The following is a 6,654-nucleotide window of genomic DNA, read 5'->3' on the forward strand; positions in this document are numbered from 1 at the left end:
GGAAACTGGATACTGCCAAAGTGGAATTTTTTCTAACGACAGGAATGTTCGGAAACAACTATTTGTTTTAAGCAGACGACAGGAAGATTCTCTCTTCGTCGCGTCATTTCTGGCGTGATGCCGGGGCTCCCCTCACATCTCTCTACGCGCTGTTCAGCTCAGCCGACAGGAAAACACGCCTTTCCTCCCCTCGCACCAAGAGAGGAGAAAGGGACTTTCCGTAGCGGCGACAACAGCCCATGGGATCAAAATCCCTGCGATGTGTCGTCCGTAAACCTATCGCTTTAATATCGCTTTGAAAGCAGACGAAAGGTTAGGCGTGTTCGTTTTGCCACAACGAGTTGAAGTTGCTCGAGCGCTTTTCAACTTTATTTTATACAATCCTCGATTTCGATGTATTTATGCCAAGTAAGCTAAAGAACTTGGTGCATGCATAATAGGCTTGTATTGCTGGCTCCTTGTGCATATTAAGGCGCGGCCAGCGATATTAGCCCATAGGAGTCATCGTCAACTGGTGACAGAAATGTCTGAGTCTATGCCCCTCCGTTACAAAGTGGTCAAAATGCATGCAACTTTTTGTCTCTAAAATATTATATTGCCACGCGCAGGGCCCAACAAGCAACGCTCAGTGACGAAATTCTGGAAGATTCGCGTTTGTTCTTGCTCTGGGCGTGACTTTTATCATTTCGGCCTGCTTTCTTGTTCTCGAAAGTGTCTGTTCATTCTCGCCCGGAGCGCCCCCCCTCCCCCCCCCCCCCCCCCACCACCGCCCGAACCTTATTTCCCAAATTTTCTAGCTAGTGATGCACAGTAGATAAGGAGCTGCCTGCTACCTTCTCGAGTCAGTCTCGCTCTCGCATGTTGCTACGCCACCAAATCGCCGCCCGCTTTTCGGCTGCTTCGACGATCGTTTTTAGTTTTGTTTGGCACAAGTTCGACGACTACACATTTATCTTCAGTTTACTGTTCGTCCTCTCGCCGTCTTCATTCGTGACACTTCTGGTGCAGGCGCGGGGTACCGCAGCCCATGAACCTTACTCCTTTAAGGTCTCGCAGCGAAAGCCCAATCCCCGCCTCAAAAAGGCTGTCCGTGGAAACTACCGAGACTCGAGGAAGCCGCCGTGTTCATGGTTTGTCCTCGGAATTTGGGCTACTGACAAAGAAGACCCACCGGTCGACGAAGCCGACGATGAGCAGCCAATCGTCGCAGACGCCTGTCGTCGCCGCCCTCATCCTCTATTTGCCCCTCGCCCCTCGATCGCTGACGCCCTTTCATGGCAAACTCTATGAAGGCGTCGAGGGCTGGATCCTGCACAACAAGCGTGTGGCCCGCCACAACGTATAAAACGCAGAGTAACGCCTCCAGAACCTCTACTTCTCACTGGAAGGCACCGCGAGGCACTGGTTTGAGAACCAGCAGCCTTCGCTTATTTTGTGAGACATCTTCGCCACCGAGCTGAAGAGGACCTTCCCGAGCCAAGACCGGCGACAGAAGGCGAAGGACCTGCTTCAGTCGCAGACTCAAGCACTCAACGAAAGCGTGACCACCTTCGCTGAAGACGTGCTACGACTGTGTACACGCGCCGACCCACAAGCCACCGAGGAGAAGAATTTTCGCATCTTCATTAGGGACGTCAAGAGCAGCTACCCGACGACGGTTGAAGTCTTCGTGGACGAGGCGACCAACATCGAGCGAGCGCTGTCGGCCAGAGCTGTCCATTATCAACGACTCGCCGGTATGTGAAAGGTTTCGGCTGTTTCAGTACATCACTCCGATGTTGATGATATCGGCATTGAAAACCCGCGCAAGGCACTATTAACTCTATGGTCGGCGCTCTGGGAGGCGGTCTTCCTTCGCAGAGTCATCAGTTTTGTAACTGAGGCCGGAGGTAGTGCAATACCCGTCCGACGCCGCTCGGGGCGGCACAAGGCCGCATCACCGCTGAAATGCTACGATATATTTTGTATTCCTCCTACCATCATTCTATAATTATGCCTAATGATGAGATCAGCCTCCGAAGTTCAATTATAACTCGCGATTTGAGTCTGTACTTGTTTCGATTCCCTCTGCGACTTCTGAGAAAATACGCTTAAATTGTGTCATGACAGCACTATCATTTAGTTTCTTGTGTATCGTTTATTAGTAGAAGTTTACCTCGTGTTTAAGTATTTGTTTTCTTCAACTGATTCCGCGTATCACAAGTAAATGTGTTTTATTTCATGCTTGTGTTTTATTCCATTAATTTAGTTACTTCAAAACAGATCTGTGAATTCAATATCTGCGTTTCACTTAACTAGACTCAGACGATGGATGTCTGAAACTTGCGGCCGTGTCGTATACACAGTCTACCCGCCTCTTTTTTTCATGCCGCACATCGGAGCCGTACCGCATTACTCAACTTTTCAGGTCTTCGGTAGGGCACTCCAGATGAAGAAGACGCATAAATCAAGATAAAAATTGTAGAATTTCCCTTACTGCTACTTGTCTTGCTGAATGGCAAAACGCACTGGTCCAACAACGCGTGGTCATTAATTAGGGGGTTTTAAGCAAACCGCAACCGTTTTCCGCGTACCGCACTAACGGGGCCTTTAAAAGGATACTTGAACAAAATGTGAAATATACCCGTCGTGTTCAGAAAGAGGCTGAATATGATCCACAATATCCGTAAATGACCATCGCACGTTTGTATTTTGACTCCGATGGCTCTATTTACCGTTATAGACGTAGTAAAATGGATAAATGGGCTGGTTGGTACATCATTGAATGGAAAGCGTTCCATTCAATGGTGTACCAACTAGCCCATTTATCTAGCGCTTTGTTTCTGTCCCCTTCTTTGTCCTTGTTCATTCGGCGCTTTCCATTCAACGTTACAAAAGGCCCACTTTAGCAAGCGCTCGGAGAGCAGCCAGCGGAGAGCACGTCACATCCCGCACAATCTTGACGTAGTTTGTCTCGGGATGGGCGAAGCTGCGGTGAGGCGGACGTCGTCAGGATGCCCTAGCCGTTCCAGCCACCGAAGCGGTCCAAGCATGCCATCGATCGGACCACCGCAACTAACCTCAAACCTGCTTTTGTGTGAATTTTGATTGACGGGTTATTTTTGTATAACCTTATAGAGGGAGAGTAGCGACATCCGGTAAACACAAAGGAGAATCTCGCTCAGTGGGGAGTTTCTCCCTACCCTCTTCTCTTGTGCTGGCGTTAGACCTGTCGAGATGACGTCAGTTGTCATCACTACTTGTCAAGGTTCCTAGACGGGCATTACAAACGAGGATATAGCGACATTCACCAGGTGCTTTTGTGCTAGTCATTTCATTTGTTTTAAAATTCATTTTAGTGTTTTTAACAAGATATTGGTGTGTCCGTAATGATACTGCTCATTTGAACACGTATAAACGAGAAAATGGGCGCCGACATTTTGTTGCTTTTAGGTATCACTCAGGCGGCCGCTTAAGATCATGCTTCAATGGCTCCGGTCTTGCAGCACGCGGAGCACGGTAACAACTTCCTAAAAGACCCTACCGACTGTTATCGCCACGCGCCAAGACCCAAAATGCAGCAGTGCATAAGCTGTGCCGACCTTTTATCACTTGGTCACCTCGCAGTGGAAATATCCACATAACATTTATCGTGCGGATCACCTGGGACCACGCTTTGGGTCACCACAGGGTTCGTAGCGGTCCTTGAAACCCTTGAAAACCCTGGAATTTTAAAATAGCATTTTCAAGGCCTTAAAAACCTTTAAATTTTTTGAGCTCCTTAAATTTCCTTGAATTTCGTCAATAGACTTTCGTTCAGCCACTTTTTAGCGGATGCCTCTTAAACGCCTGGCAACTTCGCACTCGAGTCCCCTAGACATCCAATCCAATCCACTTCTGTAGCCACAACGCAGTACGGCATGTACGGCCAGCGGCAGCAACCACGAAAGCTAAGCCTACCTTCGGTTTGGTAACATGGTGCGCGGATAATAGAAGTCGCGTCTTTTGCAGCCTCAATATGCCTGGAAAGTGCAATTTGCAGCAGTCGTGGTTAAGCAGTGGTGCTTATAAGGAGTGGATTTCTCCGGATACGTCGAACTCGCATCGGGCAAAGTGAGAGCCATGTGGGAAAACGTTTGACGTGTCATCAATGGGGGAGTCTGCCCTTAAAAGTCACACGAAGAGTGCAAAACACATGGAGAATATGAAAGCGACTACGGGCGCATAGTACCATGCGGAGCTACTTGACGACAATTGTTCATGAGCAACGCATCGAGCCAGCTCCATCGACGTCGTCGGATGTGAGCAGCCTGTGCAAAGCGCACAAGTGTGTGACCGTCGCGGAAATACTGTGGATCCTGAAAATGGTAAATCACACTATTCCGACAACTCGCCATCACATGTAGGGGAATTGTTCAAGAAAATGTTCTCGGATAGCGAAATTGCTAAGGCATTTTCTTGCGGCGAAACGAAATCTGCATACGTGATGTGCCATTGTCTAAGACCGTTTTTTTCTCTCGTGCCTACAACGCGAATTAGACCAGTCTGATGGTTACACCGTTCTGTTTGATGACTCTTTGAACGACTGCCTGCAGAGAAAACAGATGGGCATACATTTGCGGTGCTGGAGCACAATGCCCGAGCGTGTAACCACGATATATTACACGTCGGTGTTCATGGGACATTCGACTGCCGAAGACCTTCAGGAGAAGCTTCTGGCTGCCTTGGCCGATTCGCCGCAGGCGAAATTGAGCTGTCCATAAATAGCCCCAACGTAAACCTAAAGTGTTTTAGAGGAATGCAGGAATACCTGCAGCGGAACCATCAAGTCCAGTGTTTGGACCTGGGAACTTGCGGACTGCATACTATACATAACGCTTACAGGGCGGGTCTTGTTGCCAGCAAGTGGGGCCTAGGGAATCTTCTTTCAAGCCTCAACAACATTTTTCATGATGCGCCAGCCCGAAGGGAAGACTTCTCTACTGTGACAGGCCAAACGGCATTTCCTCTTAAGTTTGCTGCTCATCGCTGGGCAGAAAATGTTCCTGTGATCGAACTTGCCACTGCACTGTGGGGTGACGTGAAAAGGTATGTGGAAAGTGCAAAAAAGAAAGAGGTGAACTTTCCAAAGTGTGCGTCATTTACACAGCTCAGTGACTTTTGCCAGGACCCACTGCTGTTGACCAAACTGAAGTTTGCTCTCGGCATCGCGATGATTCTAAAACCATTCCTCACGGAATACCAACTGGACAAACCACTGATGTTCTTACTGAAAAGAGATCTCGAATGTCTCGTGAGGAAACTTCTCGTGAGATTCGTGAAGCGCTCGGTGCTGTCCGCTTACACAGGAATTGTCAGCATGCTGAAAATGGACCTCGTAAACCCAAATAACCATGTATCCTCAGAGAAAGTTGACATTGGACATGTTGCTGAACAAGCACTCAAAGCCGCGAAGGTGTGCACCAAAGATATATTTGCTTTTAGGATGGAATGCAAACGGTTCCTTATAAGTACAACCAAGAAAATTCTGGAAAAGAGCCCGCTGACATACCATCTAGTTAGGAGTCTGTCTTCGCTCGACCCCGGCAAATGGTCTCAAAGCCAGATGAGTGCCTTGCAGGTTTCAGGAAAGTCTTAAACACGCTCATTGCAGTTAGACGATTGGGCAAGCATGAGCGTGATTCTGTCCTTGACGAATACACAGAACTTCTGCAAGGGAAGGAACACAACCTGCGGCAGTTTGATAAACGCTCTTTTAGCCTAGACTAGTTCTACCTTGAGCTATTGAAGGTCGACTCATCCTATGTGCACTTGTGGAAAATTGTCCGACTTCTTCTCGTCTTGAGCCACGGGCAGGCAACCCGTGGCTCAAGAAAAAGCTTGAAAAAAACAAGCTTGAAAAAGCTTGAAAAAGCAAGAAAAAGCTTGAAAAAGGCTTCAGCGTCAACCGTCAGGTCTCTGTCAAAAACCTGAGGTAGATCTCGTAGGTGTTACAGCGAATCGTTTGCGATGCACTAAGCAAGGCTGGCGGCATCCTCAACATTCAAATAACGAAGGAGTTGCGTACATCTGTCTCAGCCGCACACAACCGCTATCGGGCCTACTTGGAGGAGAGAAAAAAACAAAAAAAAAACAAGTGATTGAGCAAACAATGGTGTCAAAAAAAGTCACATTGAAGAAGAGGTGCATGGCATCAAGACGAAGAGGCTGGAAGCAACAATTGCCGATTTAACAGCCTGCGTCGACAACTACGTTCAGCGGGCAGAAGCCACAAGCGACATCACCTTGATTGTGAAGTCAAACAGCTTACGAAAAACGGCAAAAGAAAAGACTCTCGAGCTCGCAGAAATGGATGAAGACGTGAAGGGAAAGCTTCGAGAACTTAATTTGCTGTCCACTGTTTAGAAATAGGCTTCTTTTGCGTGTGTGTGCAATACGTCTATTTGCTTGTGAAAATAATGCTTGCTTTTACTTGTGTGCAGTAAAAGATGTGCTTCCATGCTGTGAAAGATGGTCTTGTCTTTTTCTACGATCTCAAAAAGTGTTGTTTTAAGTCCTTGAAAAGTCTTTGTTAGGGCCTTGAAAGTCATTAAAAACCCTTGAATTGTTTTCTTCTCAGTTGCTATGAACCCTTCCGTAATGTTACTGCTCATTTGAACACGTATAAACGAAAAA

The 6,654-nt window shown here is 47.6% G+C and overlaps 1 pseudogene; it reads left to right on the forward strand.

Annotated features, from left to right (window-relative positions):
- The first annotated feature begins 3,997 nt into the window (after positions 1-3,997).
- On the forward strand, positions 3,998-6,119 carry LOC120842017 (annotated as a pseudogene).
- Positions 6,120-6,654: the final 535 nt, after the last annotated feature.

The sequence above is a fragment of the Ixodes scapularis genome, unplaced genomic scaffold (genome assembly GCF_016920785.2).
Source record: "Ixodes scapularis isolate PalLabHiFi unplaced genomic scaffold, ASM1692078v2 PGA_scaffold39__5_contigs__length_11793443, whole genome shotgun sequence".
NCBI lineage: Eukaryota > Metazoa > Arthropoda > Arachnida > Ixodida > Ixodidae > Ixodes > Ixodes scapularis.